The sequence below is a fragment of the Danio rerio genome, chromosome 4, assembly GCF_052040795.2.
Source record: "Danio rerio strain M-AB ecotype USA chromosome 4, GRCz13ab, whole genome shotgun sequence".
Lineage (NCBI taxonomy): Eukaryota > Metazoa > Chordata > Actinopteri > Cypriniformes > Danionidae > Danio > Danio rerio.
In genome coordinates, this window is record NC_141024.2 from 50,867,597 (window position 1) to 50,888,444 (window position 20,848).

General features: G+C 43.7%; 11 non-coding genes across 11 annotated transcripts; all 11 read left to right on the forward strand.

The window, feature by feature from the left end:
- The first annotated feature begins 236 nt into the window (after positions 1-236).
- On the forward strand, positions 237-308 carry trnap-agg (transfer RNA proline (anticodon AGG)). The gene has a single exon. It is a non-coding gene; the product is annotated as a tRNA-Pro (tRNA).
- A 409-nt stretch (positions 309-717) lies between these two features.
- On the forward strand, positions 718-789 carry trnap-ugg (transfer RNA proline (anticodon UGG)). The gene has a single exon. It is a non-coding gene; the product is annotated as a tRNA-Pro (tRNA).
- Positions 790-2,217: 1,428 nt separating this feature from the next.
- trnap-agg (transfer RNA proline (anticodon AGG)) lies at positions 2,218-2,289 on the forward strand. The gene has a single exon. It is a non-coding gene; the product is annotated as a tRNA-Pro (tRNA).
- Positions 2,290-4,674: 2,385 nt separating this feature from the next.
- Positions 4,675-4,746, forward strand: trnap-agg (transfer RNA proline (anticodon AGG)). Its single transcript has one exon. It is a non-coding gene; the product is annotated as a tRNA-Pro (tRNA).
- A 3,494-nt stretch (positions 4,747-8,240) lies between these two features.
- On the forward strand, positions 8,241-8,312 carry trnap-agg (transfer RNA proline (anticodon AGG)). Its single transcript has one exon. It is a non-coding gene; the product is annotated as a tRNA-Pro (tRNA).
- A 1,317-nt stretch (positions 8,313-9,629) lies between these two features.
- On the forward strand, positions 9,630-9,701 carry trnap-agg (transfer RNA proline (anticodon AGG)). Its single transcript has one exon. It is a non-coding gene; the product is annotated as a tRNA-Pro (tRNA).
- Positions 9,702-12,080: 2,379 nt separating this feature from the next.
- trnap-agg (transfer RNA proline (anticodon AGG)) lies at positions 12,081-12,152 on the forward strand. Its single transcript has one exon. It is a non-coding gene; the product is annotated as a tRNA-Pro (tRNA).
- Positions 12,153-12,451: 299 nt separating this feature from the next.
- trnap-cgg (transfer RNA proline (anticodon CGG)) lies at positions 12,452-12,523 on the forward strand. The gene has a single exon. It is a non-coding gene; the product is annotated as a tRNA-Pro (tRNA).
- Positions 12,524-15,059: 2,536 nt separating this feature from the next.
- trnap-agg (transfer RNA proline (anticodon AGG)) lies at positions 15,060-15,131 on the forward strand. The gene has a single exon. It is a non-coding gene; the product is annotated as a tRNA-Pro (tRNA).
- A 2,379-nt stretch (positions 15,132-17,510) lies between these two features.
- Positions 17,511-17,582, forward strand: trnap-agg (transfer RNA proline (anticodon AGG)). The gene has a single exon. It is a non-coding gene; the product is annotated as a tRNA-Pro (tRNA).
- A 299-nt stretch (positions 17,583-17,881) lies between these two features.
- trnap-cgg (transfer RNA proline (anticodon CGG)) lies at positions 17,882-17,953 on the forward strand. The gene has a single exon. It is a non-coding gene; the product is annotated as a tRNA-Pro (tRNA).
- The last annotated feature ends 2,895 nt before the right edge of the window (positions 17,954-20,848 follow it).

A 20,848-nucleotide genomic window follows, 5' to 3' on the forward strand; every position in this document is an offset into this window, starting at 1 on the left:
ATGCCGGTTTGTCAGCAGATAGTGTTGCCATGTAAAGTGGCTGTTTTGCAGTTGCTCGTTGGTCTACGGGCTTGATTCTCGCATAAGGTGAGAGAGGTCCCGTTTTCAAATCCTGGACGAACCATTGCAGAAGTCCTGGGTCCAAATGAAGCAAAAGCCCTGCTTCAATGTTTGTTAGATAAGGATTTCTGACCATCTGTTGCTTCAGATGTCTTGTGAAATATTCAAGCTTTTGTGGCTCGTTGGTCTAGGGGTATGATTCTCGCTTAGGGTGCGAGAGGTCCCGGGTTCAAATCCCGGACGAGCCCTTGCAGTTATTTTGTTGTTTTACAGGGCATTATGGCTTTCATAAAAAACATTTTTCGAAGAATTCCAGTTTGTCAGCAGATAGTGTCGCCACATAAAACATTCCTTTGCATAGTGGCTTGCTGGTCTAGGAGTATGATTCTCGTTCATGCCATGAGAAATCCTAGGTTCAAATTTCAGTTGAACCCTTACAGTTGTCTTTTGTTTTGTAAGGGCGTTGTGGCTTACACAGAGGCCTTTTTCTGAGAATGCCGGTTTGTCAGCAGATAGTGTTGCCATGTAAAGTTACTGTTTTGCAGTGGCTCGTTGGTCTAGGGGTATGATTCTGGCTTAGGGTGCCCTTGATCCGTCAGAGAAAGTTTTCTGACTATCTGATTCTTCTGACGCCATGTGAAATTTTATCACAGTAGTGGCTCGTTGGTCTAGGGGTATGATTCTCGCTTTGGGTGTGAGAGGTCCCGGGTTCAAATCCCGGACGAGCCCTTGCAGGTGCCATGTGTTTTACAGGGCACTATGACTTTCATTAAAATGTCTTTCGAAGAATTCCAGTTTGTCAGCGGATTGTGTCGCCACATAAAACATTCCTTTGCATAGTGGCTTGCTGGTCTAGGAGTATGATTTTCGTTCATGCAATGAGAAATCCCAGATTCAAATTTCGGTTGAGCCCTTACATTTGTCTGCTGTTTTGTAAGGTCTACGGGCTTACACAGAGGCCTTTTTTCTGAGAATGCCAGTTCATCAGCAGATAGTTTTTCCATGTAAAGTGGCTGTTACAGTAGCTAGTTGGTTTAGGGGTATGATTCTCGCTTAGGGTGCCATTGATTCGTTAGAGAAAGTTTTCTGACTATCTGATGGTTCTGACGCCATGTGAAGTTTTATCAATGTAGTGGCTCGTTGGCCTAGGGGTATGATTCTCGCTTTGGTTGAGAGAGGTCCCGGGTTCATATCCCGGACGAGCCCTTGCAGGTATCATGTGTTTTACAGGGCACTATGACTTTCATTAAAATGTCTTTCGAAGAATTCCAGTTTGTCAGCAGATAGTGTCGCCACATAAAACATTCCTTTGCATAGTGGCTTGCTGGTCTAGGCGTATGATTTTCGTTCATGCAATGAGAAATCCCAGATTCAGATTTCGGTTGAGCCCTTACACTTGTCTGCTGTTTTGTAAGGTTGTTGTGGCTTACACAGAGGCCTTTTTTCTGAGAATGCCAGTTCGTCAGCAGATAGTGTTGCCATATAAAGTTGCTGTTTTGCAGTGGCTCGGTGGTCTAGGGGTATGATTCTCACTTAGGATGCCCTTGATTCGTTAGAGAAAGATTTCTGACCATCTGACGTCTTGTGAAATTCTCTCAATTTAGTGGCTCATTGGTCTATGGGTATGATTCTCGCTTCGGTTGCGAGAGGACACGGGTTCAGTTCCTGGATTAGCCCTTGCAGGTGTACTGTGTTTTACAGGGCATTATGTCTTTCGGAAAAACGTCTTTCAAAGATTTCCAATTTGTCAGCAGATAGTGTCGCCACATAAAGTATTTCTTGCATAGTGGCTTGCTGTTCTAGGAGTTTGATTCTCGTTCATGCCATGAGAAATCCTAGGTTCAAATTTCAGTTGAACCCTTACAGTTGTCTTTTGTTTTGTAAGGGCGTTGTGGCTTACACAGAGGCCTTTTTTCTGAGAATGCCGGTTTGTCAGCAGATAGTGTTGCCATGTAAAGTGGCTGTTTTGCAGTTGCTCGTTGGTCTACGGGCTTGATTCTCGCATAAGGTGCGAGAGGTCCCGTTTTCAAATCCTGGACGAACCATTGCAGAAGTCCCGGGTCCAAATGAAGCAAAAGCCCTGCTTCAATGTTTGTTAGATAAGGATTTCTGACCATCTGTTGCTTCAGATGTCTTGTGAAATATTCAAGCTTTTGTGGCTTGTTGGTCTAGGGGTATGATTCTCGCTTAGGGTGCGAGAGGTCCCGGGTTCAAATCCCGGACGAGCCCTTGCAGTTATTTTGTTGTTTTACAGGGCATTATGGCTTTCATAAAAAACATTTTTCGAAGAATTCCAGTTTGTCAGCAGATAGTGTCGCCACATAAAACATTCCTTTGCATAGTGGCTTGCTGGTCTAGGAGTATGATTTTCGTTCATGCAATGAAAAATCCCAGATTCAAATTTCGGTTGAGCCCTTACAGTTGTCTGCTGTTTTGTAAGGTCGTTGTGGCTTACACAGAGGCCTTTTTTCTGAGAATGCCAGTTCGTCAGCAGATAGTGTTGCCATATAAAGTTGCTGTTTTGCAGTGGCTCGGTGGTCTAGGGGTATGATTCTCACTTAGGGTGCCCTTGATTCGTTAGGGAAAGATTTCTGACTATCTGACGCCTTGTGAAATTCTCTCAATTTAGTGGTTCATTGGTCTATCTGTATGATTCTCGCTTCGATTGCGAGAGGACCCGGGTTCAATTCTCGGATGAGCCCTTGCAGGTGTACTGTGTTTTACAGGGCATTATATCTTTCGTAAAAACGTCTTTCAAAGAATTCCAATTTGTCAGCAGATAGTGTCGCCACATAAAATATTTCTTGCATAGTGGCTTGCTGGTCCAGGAGTATGATTCTCGTTCATGCCATGAGAAATCCTAGGTTCAAATTTCAGTTGAACCCTTACAGTTGTCTTTTGTTTTGTAAGGGCGTTGTGGCTTACACAGAGGCCTTTTTCTGAGAATGCCGGTTTGTCAGCAGATAGTGTTGCCATGTAAAGTTACTGTTTTGCAGTGGCTCGTTGGTCTACGGGTATGATTCTGGCTTAGGTTGCCCTTGATTCGTCAGAGAAAGTTTTCTGACTATTTGATGCTTCTGAAGCTATGTGAAATTTTATCACAGTAGTGGCTCGTTGGTCTAGGGGTATGATTCTCGCTTTGGGTGTGAGAGGTGCCGAGTTCAAATCCCGGACAAGCCTTTGCAGGTGTCATGTGTTTTACAGGGCACCATGGCTTTCATTAAAATGTCTTTCGAAGAATTCCAGTTTGTCAGCAGATAGTGTCGCCACATAAAACATTCCTTTGCATAGTGCCTTGCTGGTCTAGGAGTATGATTTTCGTTCATGCAATGAGAAATCCCAGATTCAAATTTCGGTTGAGCTGTTTTGTCTGCATTTGTCTGCTGTTTTGTAAGGTCTACGGGCTTACACAGAGGCCTTTTTTCTGAGAATGCCAGTTCATCAGCAGATAGTTTTGCCATGTAAAGTGGCTGTTACAATAGCTAGTTGGTTTAGGGGTATGATTCTCGCTTAGGGTGCCATTGATTCGTTAGAGAAAGTTTTCTGACTATCTGATGGTTCTGACGCCATGTGAAGTCTTATCAATGTAGTGGCTCCTTGGCCTAGGGGTATGATTCTCGCTTTGGTTGAGAGATGTCCCGGGTTCATATCCTGGACGAGCTCTTGCAGGTATCATGTGTTTTACAGGGCACTATGACTTTCATTAAAATGTCTTTCGAAGAATTCCAGTTTGTCAGCAGATAGTGTCGCCACATAAAACATTCCTTTGCATAGTGGCTTGCTGGTCTAGGCGTATGATTTTCGTTCATGCAATGAGAAATCCCAGATTCAGATTTCGGTTGAGCCCTTACACTTGTCTGCTGTTTTGTAAGGTTGTTGTGGCTTACACAGAGGCCTTTTTTCTGAGAATGCCAGTTTGTCAGCAGATAGTGTTGCCATATAAAGTTGCTGTTTTGCAGTGGCTCGGTGGTCTAGGGGTATGATTCTCACTTAGGGTGCCCTTGATTCGTTAGAGAAAGATTTCTGACCATCTGACGTCTTGTGAAATTCTCTCAATTTAGTGGCTCATTGGTCTATGGGTATGATTCTCGCTTCGGTTGCGAGAGGACCCGGGTTCAGTTCCTGGATTAGCCCTTGCAGGTGTACTGTGTTTTACAGGGCATTATGTCTTTCGGAAAAACGTCTTTCAAAGATTTCCAATTTGTCAGCAGATAGTGTCGCCACATAAAATATTTCTTGCATAGTGGCTTGCTGTTCTAGGAGTTTGATTCTCGTTCATGCCATGAGAAATCCTAGGTTCAAATTTCAGTTGAACCCTTACAGTTGTCTTTTGTTTTGTAAGGGCGTTGTGGCTTACACAGAGGCCTTTTTTCTGAGAATGCCGGTTTGTCAGCAGATAGTGTTGCCATGTAAAGTGGCTGTTTTGCAGTTGCTTGTTGGTCTACGGGCATGATTCTCGCTTAAGATGCGAGAGGTCTCGTTTTCAAATCCTGGACGAACCATTGCAGAAGTCCCAGGTCCAAATGAAGCAAAAGCCCTGCTTCAATGTTTGTTAGATAAGGATTTCTGACCATCTGTTCCTTCTGATGTCTTGTAAAATATTCAAGCTTTTGTGGCTCGTTGGTCTAGGGGTATGATTCTCGCTTAGGGTGCGAGAGGTCCCGGGTTCAAATCCCGGACGAGCCCTTGCAGTTATTCTTTTGTTTTACAGGGCATTATGGCTTTCATAAAAAACGTTTTTCGAAGAATTCCAGTTTGTCAGCAGATAGTGTCGGCACATAAAGCATTCCTTTGCATAGTGGTTTGGTTGTTTAGGACTATGATTCTCGTTCATGCCGTGAGAAATCCCAGATTCAAATTTCGGTTGAGCCCTTACAGTTGTCCGCTGTTTTGTAAGGGCGTTGTGGCTTACACAGAGGCCTTTTTTCTGAGAATGCCAGTTCGTCAGCTGATAGTGTTGCCATATAAAGTTACTGTTTTGCAGTGGCTCGTTGGTCTAGGGGTATGATTCTCGCTTAGTAAGCCCTTGATTCGTTAGAGAAAGTTTTCTGACTATCTGATGCTTCTGACATCATGTGAAATGAATTCAACTTAGTGGCTCGTTGGTCTAGGGGTATGATTATCGCTTCGGGTGTGAGAGGTCCCGGGTTTAAATCCCAGACGAGTTCTTGCAGTTATTCTGTTGTTTTACAGGGCATTATGGCTTTCATAAAAAACGTTTTTCGAAGAATTCCAGTTTGTCAGCAGATAGTGTCGCCACATAAAATATTTCTTGCATAGTGGCTTGCTGTTCTAGGAGTTTGATTCTCGTTCATGCCATGAGAAATCCTAGGTTCAAATTTCAGTTGAACCCTTACAGTTGTCTTTTGTTTTGTAAGGGCGTTGTGGCTTACACAGAGGCCTTTTTTTCTGAGAATGCCGGTTTGTCAGCAGATAGTGTTGCCATGTAAAGTGGCTGTTTTGCAGTTGCTCGTTGGTCTACGGGCTTGATTCTCGCATAAGGTGCGAGAGGTCCCGTTTTCAAATCCTGGACGAACCATTGCAGAAGTCCTGGGTCCAAATGAAGCAAAAGCCCCGCTTCAATGTTTGTTAGATAAGGATTTCTGACCATCTGTTGCTTCAGATGTCTTGTGAAATATTCAAGCTTTTGTGGCTCGTTGGTCTAGGGGTATGATTCTTGCTTAGGGTGCGAGAGGTCCTGGGTTCAAATCCCGGACGAGCCCTTGCAGTTATTTTGTTGTTTTACAGGGCATTATGGCTTTAATAAAAAACATTTTTCGAAGAATTCCAGTTTGTCAGCAGATAGTGTCGCCACATAAAACATTCCTTTGCATAGTGGCTTGCTGGTCTAGGAGTATGATTTTCGTTCATGCAATGAAAAATCCCAGATTCAAATTTCGGTTGAGCCCTTACAGTTGTCTGCTGTTTTGTAAGGTCGTTGTGGCTTACACAGAGGCCTTTTTTCTGAGAATGCCAGTTCGTCAGCAGATAGTGTTGCCATATAAAGTTGCTGTTTTGCAGTGTCTCGGTGGTCTAGGGGTATGATTCTCACTTAGGGTGCCCTTGATTCGTTAGGGAAAGATTTCTGACTATCTGACGCCTTGTGAAATTCTCTCAATTTAGTGGTTCATTGGTCTATCTGTATGATTCTCGCTTCGATTGCGAGAGGACCCGGGTTCAATTCTCGGATGAGCCCTTGCAGGTGTACTGTGTTTTACAGTGCATTATATCTTTCGTAAAAACGTCTTTCAAAGAATTCCAATTTGTCAGCAGATAGTGTCGCCACATAAAATATTTCTTGCATAGTGGCTTGCTGGTCTAGGAGTATGATTCTCGTTCATGCCATGAGAAATCCTAGGTTCAAATTTCAGTTGAACCCTTACAGTTGTCTTTTGTTTTGTAAGGGCGTTGTGGCTTACACAGAGGCCTTTTTCTGAGAATGCCGGTTTGTCAGCAGATAGTGTTGCCATGTAAAGTTACTGTTTTGCAGTGGCTCGTTGGTTTAGGGGTATGATTCTCGCTTAGGGTGCCATTGATTCGTTAGAGAAAGTTTTCTGACTATCTGATGGTTCTGACGCCATGTGAAGTTTTATCAATGTAGTGGCTCGTTGGCCTAGGGGTATGATTCTTGCTTTGGTTGAGAGAGGTCCCGGGTTCATATCCCGGACGAGCCCTTGCAGGTATCATGTGTTTTACAGGGCACTATGACTTTCATTAAAATGTCTTTCGAAGAATTCCAGTTTGTCAGCAGATAGTGTCGCCACATAAAACATTCCTTTGCATAGTGGCTTGCTGGTCTAGGCGTATGATTTTCGTTCATGCAATGAGAAATCCCAGATTCAGATTTCGGTTGAGCCCTTACACTTGTCTGCTGTTTTGTAAGGTTGTTGTGGCTTACACAGAGGCCTTTTTTCTGAGAATGCCAGTTTGTCAGCAGATAGTGTTGCCATATAAAGTTGCTGTTTTGCAGTGGCTCGGTGGTCTAGGGGTATGATTCTCACTTAGGGTGCCCTTGATTCGTTAGAGAAAGATTTCTGACCATCTGACGTCTTGTGAAATTCTCTCAATTTAGTGGCTCATTGGTCTATGGGTATGATTCTCGCTTCGGTTGCGAGAGGACACGGGTTCAGTTCCTGGATTAGCCCTTGCAGGTGTACTGTGTTTTACAGGGCATTATGTCTTTCGGAAAAACGTCTTTCAAAGATTTCCAATTTGTCAGCAGATAGTGTCGCCACATAAAATATTTCTTGCATAGTGGCTTGCTGTTCTAGGAGTTTGATTCTCGTTCATGCCATGAGAAATCCTAGGTTCAAATTTCAGTTGAACCCTTACAGTTGTCTTTTGTTTTGTAAGGGCGTTGTGGCTTACACAGAGGCCTTTTTTCTGAGAATGCCGGTTTGTCAGCAGATAGTGTTGCCATGTAAAGTGGCTGTTTTGCAGTTGCTCGTTGGTCTACGGGCATGATTCTCGCATAAGGTGCGAGAGCTCCCGTTTTCAAATCCTGGACGAACCATTGCAGAAGTCCCGGGTCCAAATGAAGCAAAAGCCCTGCTTCAATGTTTGTTAGATAAGGATTTCTGACCATCTGTTGCTTCTGATGTCTTGTGAAATATTCAAACTTTTGTGGCTCGTTGGTCTAGGGGTTTGAATCTCGCTTAGGGTGTGAGAGGTCCCGGGTTTAAATCCCAGACGAGTTCTTGCAGTTATTCTGTTGTTTTACAGGGCATTATGGCTTTCATAAAAAACGTTTTTCGAAGAATTCCAGTTTGTCAGCAAATAGTGTCGCCACATAAAATATTTCTTGCATAGTGGCTTGCTGTTCTAGGAGTTTGATTCTCGTTCATGCCATGAGAAATCCTAGGTTCAAATTTCAGCTGAACCCTTACAGTTGTCTTTTGTTTTGTAAGGGCGTTGTGGCTTACACAGAGGCCTTTTTTTCTGAGAATGCCGGTTTGTCAGCAGATAGTGTTGCCATGTAAAGTGGCTGTTTTGCAGTTGCTCGTTGGTCTACGGGCTTGATTCTCGCATAAGGTGAGAGAGGTCCCGTTTTCAAATCCTGGACGAACCATTGCAGAAGTCCTGGGTCCAAATGAAGCAAAAGCCCTGCTTCAATGTTTGTTAGATAAGGATTTCTGACCATCTGTTGCTTCAGATGTCTTGTGAAATATTCAAGCTTTTGTGGCTCGTTGGTCTAGGGGTATGATTCTCGCTTAGGGTGCGAGAGGTCCCGGGTTCAAATCCCGGACGAGCCCTTGCAGTTATTTTGTTGTTTTACAGGGCATTATGGCTTTCATAAAAAACATTTTTCGAAGAATTCCAGTTTGTCAGCAGATGTCTACGGCCCTTGCAGGTCTACGGGCTTACACAGAGGCCTTTTTTCTGAGAATGCCAGTTCATCAGCAGATAGTTTTTCCATGTAAAGTGGCTGTTACAGTAGCTAGTTGGTTTAGGGGTATGATTCTCGCTTAGGGTGCCATTGATTCGTTAGAGAAAGTTTTCTGACTATCTGATGGTTCTGACGCCATGTGAAGTTTTATCAATGTAGTGGCTCGTTGGCCTAGGGGTATGATTCTCGCTTTGGTTGAGAGAGGTCCCGGGTTCATATCCCGGACGAGCCCTTGCAGGTATCATGTGTTTTACAGGGCACTATGACTTTCATTAAAATGTCTTTCGAAGAATTCCAGTTTGTCAGCAGATAGTGTCGCCACATAAAACATTCCTTTGCATAGTGGCTTGCTGGTCTAGGCGTATGATTTTCGTTCATGCAATGAGAAATCCCAGATTCAGATTTCGGTTGAGCCCTTACACTTGTCTGCTGTTTTGTAAGGTTGTTGTGGCTTACACAGAGGCCTTTTTTCTGAGAATGCCAGTTCGTCAGCAGATAGTGTTGCCATATAAAGTTGCTGTTTTGCAGTGGCTCGGTGGTCTAGGGGTATGATTCTCACTTAGGATGCCCTTGATTCGTTAGAGAAAGATTTCTGACCATCTGACGTCTTGTGAAATTCTCTCAATTTAGTGGCTCATTGGTCTATGGGTATGATTCTCGCTTCGGTTGCGAGAGGACACGGGTTCAGTTCCTGGATTAGCCCTTGCAGGTGTACTGTGTTTTACAGGGCATTATGTCTTTCGGAAAAACGTCTTTCAAAGATTTCCAATTTGTCAGCAGATAGTGTCGCCACATAAAGTATTTCTTGCATAGTGGCTTGCTGTTCTAGGAGTTTGATTCTCGTTCATGCCATGAGAAATCCTAGGTTCAAATTTCAGTTGAACCCTTACAGTTGTCTTTTGTTTTGTAAGGGCGTTGTGGCTTACACAGAGGCCTTTTTTCTGAGAATGCCGGTTTGTCAGCAGATAGTGTTGCCATGTAAAGTGGCTGTTTTGCAGTTGCTCGTTGGTCTACGGGCTTGATTCTCGCATAAGGTGCGAGAGGTCCCGTTTTCAAATCCTGGACGAACCATTGCAGAAGTCCCGGGTCCAAATGAAGCAAAAGCCCTGCTTCAATGTTTGTTAGATAAGGATTTCTGACCATCTGTTGCTTCAGATGTCTTGTGAAATATTCAAGCTTTTGTGGCTTGTTGGTCTAGGGGTATGATTCTCGCTTAGGGTGCGAGAGGTCCCGGGTTCAAATCCCGGACGAGCCCTTGCAGTTATTTTGTTGTTTTACAGGGCATTATGGCTTTCATAAAAAACATTTTTCGAAGAATTCCAGTTTGTCAGCAGATAGTGTCGCCACATAAAACATTCCTTTGCATAGTGGCTTGCTGGTCTAGGAGTAAGATTTTCGTTCATGCAATGAAAAATCCCAGATTCAAATTTCGGTTGAGCCCTTACAGTTGTCTGCTGTTTTGTAAGGTCGTTGTGGCTTACACAGAGGCCTTTTTTCTGAGAATGCCAGTTCGTCAGCAGATAGTGTTGCCATATAAAGTTGCTGTTTTGCAGTGGCTCGGTGGTCTAGGGGTATGATTCTCACTTAGGGTGCCCTTGATTCGTTAGGGAAAGATTTCTGACTATCTGACGCCTTGTGAAATTCTCTCAATTTAGTGGTTCATTGGTCTATCTGTATGATTCTCGCTTCGATTGCGAGAGGACCCGGGTTCAATTCTCGGATGAGCCCTTGCAGGTGTACTGTGTTTTACAGGGCATTATATCTTTCGTAAAAACGTCTTTCAAAGAATTGCAAATTGTCAGCAGATAGTGTCGCCACATAAAATATTTCTTGCATAGTGGCTTGCTGGTCTAGGAGTATGATTCTCGTTCATGCCATGAGAAATCATAGGTTCACATTTCAGTTGAACCCTTACAGTTGTCTTTTGTTTTGTAAGGGCGTTGTGGCTTACACAGAGGCCTTTTTCTGAGAATGCCGGTTTGTCAGCAGATAGTGTTGCCATGTAAAGTTACTGTTTTGCAGTGGCTTGTTGGTCTAGGGGTATGATTCTGGCTTAGGGTGCCCTTGATCCGTCAGAGAAAGTTTTCTGACTATCTGATTCTTCTGACGCCATGTGAAATTTTATCACAGTAGTGGCTCGTTGGTCTAGGGTTATGATTCTCGCTTTGGGTGTGAGAGGTCCCGGGTTCAAATCCCGGACGAGCCCTTGCAGGTGTCATGTGTTTTACAGGGCACTATGACTTTCATTAAAATGTCTTTCGAAGAATTCCAGTTTGTCAGCAGATTGTGTCGCCACATAAAACATTCCTTTGCATAGTGGCTTGCTGGTCTAGGAGTATGATTTTCGTTCATGCAATGAGAAATCCCAGATTCAAATTTCGGTTGAGCCCTTACATTTGTCTGCTGTTTTGTAAGGTTTACGGGCTTACACAGAGGCCTTTTTTCTGAGAATGCCAGTTCATCAGCAGATAGTTTTGCCATGTAAAGTGGCTGTTACAGTAGCTAGTTGGTTTAGGGGTATGATTCTCGCTTAGGGTGCCATTGATTCGTTAGAGAAAGTTTTCTGACTATCTGATGGTTCTGACGCCATGTGAAGTTTTATCAATGTAGTGGCTCGTTGGCCTAGGGGTATGATTCTCGATTTGGTTGAGAGAGGTCCCGGGTTCATATCCCGGACGAGCCCTTGCAGGTATCATGTGTTTTACAGGGCACTATGACTTTCATTAAAATGTCTTTCGAAGAATTCCAGTTTGTCAGCAGATAGTGTCGCCACATAAAACATTCCTTTGCATAGTGGCTTGCTGGTCTAGGCGTATGATTTTCGTTCATGCAATGAGAAATCCCAGATTCAGATTTCGGTTGAGCCCTTACACTTGTCTGCTGTTTTGTAAGGTTGTTGTGGCTTACACAGAGGCCTTTTTTCTGAGAATGCCAGTTTGTCAGCAGATAGTGTTGCCATATAAAGTTGCTGTTTTGCAGTGGCTCGGTGGTCTAGGGGTATGATTCTCACTTAGGGTGACCTTGATTCGTTAGAGAAAGATTTCTGACCATCTGACGTCTTGTGAAATTCTCTCAATTTAGTGGCTCATTGGTCTATGGGTATGATTCTCGCTTCGGTTGCGAGAGGACCCGGGTTCAGTTCCTGGATTAGCCCTTGCAGGTGTACTGTGTTTTACAGGGCATTATGTCTTTCGGAAAAACGTCTTTCAAAGATTTCCAATTTGTCAGCAGATAGTGTCGCCACATAAAATATTTCTTGCATAGTGGCTTGCTGTTCTAGGAGTTTGATTCTCGTTCATGCCATGAGAAATCCTAGGTTCAAATTTCAGTTGAACCCTTACAGTTGTCTTTTGTTTTGTAAAGGCGTTGTGGCTTACACAGAGGCCTTTTTTCTGAGAATGCCGGTTTGTCAGCAGATAGTGTTGCCATGTAAAGTGGCTGTTTTGCAGTTGCTCGTTGGTCTACGGGCATGATTCTCGCTTAAGATGCGAGAGGTCTCGTTTTCAAATCCTGGACGAACCATTGCAGAAGTCCCGGGTCCAAATGAAGCAAAAGCCCTGCTTCAATGTTTGTTAGATAAGGATTTCTGACCATCTGTTCCTTCTGATGTCTTGTAAAATATTCAAGCTTTTGTGGCTCGTTGGTCTAGGGGTATGATTCTCGCTTAGGGTGCGAGAGGTCCCGGGTTCAAATCCCGGACGAGCCCTTGCAGTTATTCTTTTGTTTTACAGGGCATTATGGCTTTCAAAAAAAACGTTTTTCGAAGAATTCCAGTTTGTCAGCAGATAGTGTCGGCACATAAAGCATTCCTTTGCATAGTGGTTTGGTTGTCTAGGACTATGATTCTCGTTCATGCCGTGAGAAATCCCAGATTCAAATTTCGATTGAGCCCTTACAGTTGTCTGCTGTTTTGTAAGGGCGTTGTGGCTTACACAGAGGCCTTTTTTCTGAGAATGCCAGTTCGTCAGCTGATAGTGTTGCCATATAAAGTTACTGTTTTGCAGTGGCTCGTTGGTCTAGGGGTATGATTCTCGCTTCGGGTGTGAGAGGTCCCGGGTTCAAATCCCGGACGAGCCCTTAAAGGTGTTATGTGTTTTACAGGGCACTATGTTTTTCATTAAAATGTCTTTCGAAGAATTCCAGTTTGTCAGCAGATAGTGTCGCCACATAAAACATTCCTTTGCATAGTGGCTTGCTGGTCTAGGAGTTTGATTCTCGTTCATGCCATGAGAAATCCTAGGTTCAAATTTCAGTTGAACCCTTACAGTTGTCTTTTGTTTTGTAAGGGCGTTGTTGCTTACACAGAGGCCTTTTTTTCTGAGAATGCCGGTTTGTCAGCAGATAGTGTTGCCATGTAAAGTGGCTGTTTTGCAGTTGCTCGTTGGTCTACGGGCATGATTCTCGCATAAGGTGCGAGAGCTCCCGTTTTCAAATCCTGGACGAACCATTGCAGAAGTCCCGGGTCCAAATGAAGCAAAAGCCCTGCTTCAATGTTTGTTAGATAAGGATTTCTGACCATCTGTTGCTTCTGATGTCTTGTGAAATATTCAAACTTTTGTGGCTCGTTGGTCTAGGGGTATGAATCTCGCTTAGGGTGTGAGAGGTCCCGGGTTTAAATCCCAGACGAGTTCTTGCAGTTATTCTGTTGTTTTACAGGGCATTATGGCTTTCATAAAAAACGTTTTTCGAAGAATTCCAGTTTGTCAGCAGATAGTGTCGCCACATAAAATATTTCTTGCATAGTGGCTTGCTGTTCTAGGAGTTTGATTCTCGTTCATGCCATGAGAAATCCTAGGTTCAAATTTCAGTTGAACCCTTACAGTTGTCTTTTGTTTTATAAGGGCGTTGTGGCTTACACAGAGGCCTTTTTTCTGAGAATGTCGGTTTGTCAGCAGATAGTGTTGCCTTGTAAAGTGGCTGTTTTGCAGTTGCTCGTTGGTCTACGGGCTTGATTCTCGCAAAAGGTGCGAGTGGTCCTGTTTTCAAATCCTGGACGAACCATTGCAGAAGTCCTGGGTCCAAATGAAGCAAAAGCCCTGCTTCAATGTTTGTTAGATAAGGATTTCTGACCATCTGTTGCTTCAGATGTCTTGTGAAATATTCAACCTTTTGTGGCTCGTTTGTCTAGGGGTATGAGTCTTGCTTTGGGTGTGAGAGGTCCCGGGTTCAAATCCCGGACGAGCGCTTGCAGGTGTCATGTGTTTTACAGGGCACTATGACTTTCATTAAAATGTCTTTCGAAGAATTCCAGTTTGTCAGCAGATTGTGTCACCACATAAAACATTCCTTTGCATAGTGGCTTGCTGGTCTAGGAGTATGATTTTCGTTCATGCAATGAGAAATCCCAGATTCAAATTTCGGTGTAGCCCTTACATTTGTCTGCTGTTTTGTAAGGTCTACGGGCTTACACAGAGGCCTTTTTTCTGAGAATGCCAGTTCATCAGCAGATAGTTTTTCCATGTAAAGTGGCTGTTACAGTAGCTAGTTGGTTTAGGGGTATGATTCTCGCTTAGGGTGCCATTGATTCGTTAGAGAAAGTTTTCTGACTATCTGATGGTTCTGACGCCATGTGAAGTTTTATCAATGTAGTGGCTCGTTGGCCTAGGGGTATGATTCTCGCTTTGGTTGAGAGAGGTCCCGGGTTCATATCCCGGACAAGCCCTTGCAGGTATCATGTGTTTTACAGGGCACTATGACTTTCATTGAAATGTCTTTCGAAGATTTCCAGTTTGTCAGCAGATAGTGTCGCCACATAAAACATTCCTTTGCATAGTGGCTTGCTGGTCTAGGCGTATGATTTTCGTTCATGCAATGAGAAATCCCAGATTCAGATTTCGGTTGAGCCCTTACACTTGTCTGCTGTTTTGTAAGGTTGTTGTGGCTTACACAGAGGCCTTTTTTCTGAGAATGCCAGTTCGTCAGCAGATAGTGTTGCCATATAAAGTTGCTGTTTTGCAGTGGCTCGGTGGTCTAGGGGTATGATTCTCACTTAGGATGCCCTTGATTCGTTAGAGAAAGATTTCTGACCATCTGACGTCTTGTGAAATTTTCTCAATTTAGTGGTTCATTGGTCTATGGGTATGATTCTCGCTTCGGTTGCGAGAGGACACGGGTTCAGTTCCTGGATTAGCCCTTGCAGGTGTACTGTGTTTTACAGGGCATTATGTCTTTCGGAAAAACGTCTTTCAAAGATTTCCAATTTGTCAGCAGATAGTGTCGCCACATAAAGTATTTCTTGCATAGTGGCTTGCTGTTCTAGGAGTTTGATTCTCGTTCATGCCATGAGAAATCCTAGGTTCAAATTTCAGTTGAACCCTTACAGTTGTCTTTTGTTTTGTAAGGGCGTTGTGGCTTACACAGAGGCCTTTTTTCTGAGAATGCCGGTTTGTCAGCAGATAGTGTTGCCATGTAAAGTGGCTGTTTTGCAGTTGCTCGTTGGTCTACGGGCTTGATTCTCGCATAAGGTGCGAGAGGTCCCGTTTTCAAATCCTGGACGAACCATTGCAGAAGTCCCGGGTCCAAATGAAGCAAAAGCCCTGCTTCAATGTTTGTTAGATAAGGATTTCTGACCATCTGTTGCTTCAGATGTCTTGTGAAATATTCAAGCTTTTGTGGCTTGTTGGTCTAGGGGTATGATTCTCGCTTAGGGTGCGAGAGGTCCCGGGTTCAAATCCCGGACGAGCCCTTGCAGTTATTTTGTTGTTTTACAGGGCATTATGGCTTTCATAAAAAACATTTTTCGAAGAATTCCAGTTTGTCAGCAGATAGTGTCGCCACATAAAACATTCCTTTGCATAGTGGCTTGCTGGTCTAGGAGTATGATTTTCGTTCATGCAATGAAAAATCCCAGATTCAAATTTCGGTTGAGCCCTTACAGTTGTCTGCTGTTTTGTAAGGTCGTTGTGGCTTACACAGAGGCCTTTTTTCTGAGAATGCCAGTTCGTCAGCAGATAGTGTTGCCATATAAAGTTGCTGTTTTGCAGTGGCTCGGTGGTCTAGGGGTATGATTCTCACTTAGGGTGCCCTTGATTCGTTAGGGAAAGATTTCTGACTATCTGACGCCTTGTGAAATTCTCTCAATTTAGTGGTTCATTGGTCTATCTGTATGATTCTCGCTTCGATTGCGAGAGGACCCGGGTTCAATTCTCGGATGAGCCCTTGCAGGTGTACTGTGTTTTACAGGGCATTATATCTTTCGTAAAAACGTCTTTCAAAGAATTGCAAATTGTCAGCAGATAGTGTCGCCACATAAAATATTTCTTGCATAGTGGCTTGCTGGTCTAGGAGTATGATTCTCGTTCATGCCATGAGAAATCATAGGTTCACATTTCAGTTGAACCCTTACAGTTGTCTTTTGTTTTGTAAGGGCGTTGTGGCTTACACAGAGGCCTTTTTCTGAGAATGCCGGTTTGTCAGCAGATAGTGTTGCCATGTAAAGTTACTGTTTTGCAGTGGCTTGTTGGTCTAGGGGTATGATTCTGGCTTAGGGTGCCCTTGATCCGTCAGAGAAAGTTTTCTGACTATCTGATTCTTCTGACGCCATGTGAAATTTTATCACAGTAGTGGCTCGTTGGTCTAGGGTTATGATTCTCGCTTTGGGTGTGAGAGGTCCCGGGTTCAAATCCCGGACGAGCCCTTGCAGGTGTCATGTCTTTTACAGGGCACTATGACTTTCATTAAAATGTCTTTCGAAGAATTCCAGTTTGTCAGCAGATTGTGTCGCCACATAAAACATTCCTTTGCATAGTGGCTTGCTGGTCTAGGAGTATGATTTTCGTTCATGCAATGAGAAATCCCAGATTCAAATTTCGGTTGAGCCCTTACATTTGTCTGCTGTTTTGTAAGGTTTACGGGCTTACACAGAGGCCTTTTTTCTGAGAATGCCAGTTCATCAGCAGATAGTTTTGCCATGTAAAGTGGCTGTTACAGTAGCTAGTTGGTTTAGGGGTATGATTCTCGCTTAGGGTGCCATTGATTCGTTAGAGAAAGTTTTCTGACTATCTGATGGTTCTGACGCCATGTGAAGTTTTATCAATGTAGTGGCTCGTTGGCCTAGGGGTATGATTCTCGATTTGGTTGAGAGAGGTCCCGGGTTCATATCCCGGACGAGCCCTTGCAGGTATCATGTGTTTTACAGGGCACTATGACTTTCATTAAAATGTCTTTCGAAGAATTCCAGTTTGTCAGCAGATAGTGTCGCCACATAAAACATTCCTTTGCATAGTGGCTTGCTGGTCTAGGCGTATGATTTTCGTTCATGCAATGAGAAATCCCAGATTCAGATTTCGGTTGAGCCCTTACACTTGTCTGCTGTTTTGTAAGGTTGTTGTGGCTTACACAGAGGCCTTTTTTCTGAGAATGCCAGTTTGTCAGCAGATAGTGTTGCCATATAAAGTTGCTGTTTTGCAGTGGCTCGGTGGTCTAGGGGTATGATTCTCACTTAGGGTGACCTTGATTCGTTAGAGAAAGATTTCTGACCATCTGACGTCTTGTGAAATTCTCTCAATTTAGTGGCTCATTGGTCTATGGGTATGATTCTCGCTTCGGTTGCGAGAGGACCCGGGTTCAGTTCCTGGATTAGCCCTTGCAGGTGTACTGTGTTTTACAGGGCATTATGTCTTTCGGAAAAACGTCTTTCAAAGATTTCCAATTTGTCAGCAGATAGTGTCGCCACATAAAATATTTCTTGCATAGTGGCTTGCTGTTCTAGGAGTTTGATTCTCGTTCATGCCATGAGAAATCCTAGGTTCAAATTTCAGTTGAACCCTTACAGTTGTCTTTTGTTTTGTAAAGGCGTTGTGGCTTACACAGAGGCCTTTTTTCTGAGAATGCCGGTTTGTCAGCAGATAGTGTTGCCATGTAAAGTGGCTGTTTTGCAGTTGCTCGTTGGTCTACGGGCATGATTCTCGCTTAAGATGCGAGAGGTCTCGTTTTCAAATCCTGGACGAACCATTGCAGAAGTCCCGGGTCCAAATGAAGCAAAAGCCCTGCTTCAATGTTTGTTAGATAAGGATTTCTGACCATCTGTTCCTTCTGATGTCTTGTAAAATATTCAAGCTTTTGTGGCTCGTTGGTCTAGGGGTATGATTCTCGCTTAGGGTGCGAGAGGTCCCGGGTTCAAATCCCGGACGAGCCCTTGCAGTTATTCTTTTGTTTTACAGGGCATTATGGCTTTCAAAAAAAACGTTTTTCGAAGAATTCCAGTTTGTCAGCAGATAGTGTCGGCACATAAAGCATTCCTTTGCATAGTGGTTTGGTTGTCTAGGACTATGATTCTCGTTCATGCCGTGAGAAATCCCAGATTCAAATTTCGATTGAGCCCTTACAGTTGTCTGCTGTTTTGTAAGGGCGTTGTGGCTTACACAGAGGCCTTTTTTCTGAGAATGCCAGTTCGTCAGCTGATAGTGTTGCCATATAAAGTTACTGTTTTGCAGTGGCTCGTTGGTCTAGGGGTATGATTCTCGCTTCGGGTGTGAGAGGTCCCGGGTTCAAATCCCGGACGAGCCCTTAAAGGTGTTATGTGTTTTACAGGGCACTATGTTTTTCATTAAAATGTCTTTCGAAGAATTCCAGTTTGTCAGCAGATAGTGTCGCCACATAAAACATTCCTTTGCATAGTGGCTTGCTGGTCTAGGAGTTTGATTCTCGTTCATGCCATGAGAAATCCTAGGTTCAAATTTCAGTTGAACCCTTACAGTTGTCTTTTGTTTTGTAAGGGCGTTGTTGCTTACACAGAGGCCTTTTTTTCTGAGAATGCCGGTTTGTCAGCAGATAGTGTTGCCATGTAAAGTGGCTGTTTTGCAGTTGCTCGTTGGTCTACGGGCATGATTCTCGCATAAGGTGCGAGAGCTCCCGTTTTCAAATCCTGGACGAACCATTGCAGAAGTCCCGGGTCCAAATGAAGCAAAAGCCCTGCTTCAATGTTTGTTAGATAAGGATTTCTGACCATCTGTTGCTTCTGATGTCTTGTGAAATATTCAAACTTTTGTGGCTCGTTGGTCTAGGGGTATGAATCTCGCTTAGGGTGTGAGAGGTCCCGGGTTTAAATCCCAGACGAGTTCTTGCAGTTATTCTGTTGTTTTACAGGGCATTATGGCTTTCATAAAAAACGTTTTTCGAAGAATTCCAGTTTGTCAGCAGATAGTGTCGCCACATAAAATATTTCTTGCATAGTGGCTTGCTGTTCTAGGAGTTTGATTCTCGTTCATGCCATGAGAAATCCTAGGTTCAAATTTCAGTTGAACCCTTACAGTTGTCTTTTGTTTTATAAGGGCGTTGTGGCTTACACAGAGGCCTTTTTTCTGAGAATGTCGGTTTGTCAGCAGATAGTGTTGCCTTGTAAAGTGGCTGTTTTGCAGTTGCTCGTTGGTCTACGGGCTTGATTCTCGCAAAAGGTGCGAGTGGTCCTGTTTTCAAATCCTGGACGAACCATTGCAGAAGTCCTGGGTCCAAATGAAGCAAAAGCCCTGCTTCAATGTTTGTTAGATAAGGATTTCTGACCATCTGTTGCTTCAGATGTCTTGTGAAATATTCAACCTTTTGTGGCTCGTTTGTCTAGGGGTATGAGTCTTGCTTTGGGTGTGAGAGGTCCCGGGTTCAAATCCCGGACGAGCGCTTGCAGGTGTCATGTGTTTTACAGGGCACTATGACTTTCATTAAAATGTCTTTCGAAGAATTCCAGTTTGTCAGCAGATTGTGTCACCACATAAAACATTCCTTTGCATAGTGGCTTGCTGGTCTAGGAGTATGATTTTCGTTCATGCAATGAGAAATCCCAGATTCAAATTTCGGTGTAGCCCTTACATTTGTCTGCTGTTTTGTAAGGTCTACGGGCTTACACAGAGGCCTTTTTTCTGAGAATGCCAGTTCATCAGCAGATAGTTTTTCCATGTAAAGTGGCTGTTACAGTAGCTAGTTGGTTTAGGGGTATGATTCTCGCTTAGGGTGCCATTGATTCGTTAGAGAAAGTTTTCTGACTATCTGATGGTTCTGACGCCATGTGAAGTTTTATCAATGTAGTGGCTCGTTGGCCTAGGGGTATGATTCTCGCTTTGGTTGAGAGAGGTCCCGGGTTCATATCCCGGACAAGCCCTTGCAGGTATCATGTGTTTTACAGGGCACTATGACTTTCATTAAAATGTCTTTCGAAGAATTCCAGTTTGTCAGCAGATAGTGTCGCCACATAAAACATTCCTTTGCATAGTGGCTTGCTGGTCTAGGCGTATGATTTTCGTTCATGCAATGAGAAATCCCAGATTCAGATTTCGGTTGAGCCCTTACACTTGTCTGCTGTTTTGTAAGGTTGTTGTGGCTTACACAGAGGCCTTTTTTCTGAGAATGCCAGTTCGTCAGCAGATAGTGTTGCCATATAAAGTTGCTGTTTTGCAGTGGCTCGGTGGTCTAGGGGTATGATTCTCACTTAGGATGCCCTTGATTCGTTAGAGAAAGATTTCTGACCATCTGACGTCTTGTGAAATTCTCTCAATTTAGTGGTTCATTGGTCTATGGGTATGATTCTCGCTTCGGTTGCGAGAGGACACGGGTTCAGTTCCTGGATTAGCCCTTGCAGGTGTACTGTGTTTTACAGGGCATTATGTCTTTCGGAAAAACGTCTTTCAAAGATTTCCAATTTGTCAGCAGATAGTGTCGCCACATAAAGTATTTCTTGCATAGTGGCTTGCTGTTCTAGGAGTTTGATTCTCGTTCATGCCATGAGAAATCCTAGGTTCAAATTTCAGTTGAACCCTTACAGTTGTCTTTTGTTTTGTAAGGGCGTTGTGGCTTACACAGAGGCCTTTTTTCTGAGAATGCCGGTTTGTCAGCAGATAGTGTTGCCATGTAAAGTGGCTGTTTTGCAGTTGCTCGTTGGTCTACGGGCTTGATTCTCGCATAAGGTGCGAGAGGTCCCGTTTTCAAATCCTGGACGAACCATTGCAGAAGTCCCGGGTCCAAATGAAGCAAAAGCCCTGCTTCAATGTTTGTTAGATAAGGATTTCTGACCATCTGTTGCTTCAGATGTCTTGTGAAATATTCAAGCTTTTGTGGCTTGTTGGTCTAGGGGTATGATTCTCGCTTAGGGTGCGAGAGGTCCCGGGTTCATATCCCGGACGAGCCCTTGCAGTTATTTTGTTGTTTTACAGGGCATTATGGCTTTCATAAAAAACATTTTTCGAAGAATTCCAGTTTGTCAGCAGATAGTGTCGCCACATAAAACATTCCTTTGCATAGTGGCTTGCTGGTCTAGGAGTATGACTTTCGTTCATGCAATGAAAAATCCCAGATTCAAATTTCGGTTGAGCCCTTACAGTTGTCTGCTGTTTTGTAAGGTCGTTGTGGCTTACACAGAGGCCTTTTTTCTGAGAATGCCAGTTCGTCAGCAGATAGTGTTGCCATATAAAGTTG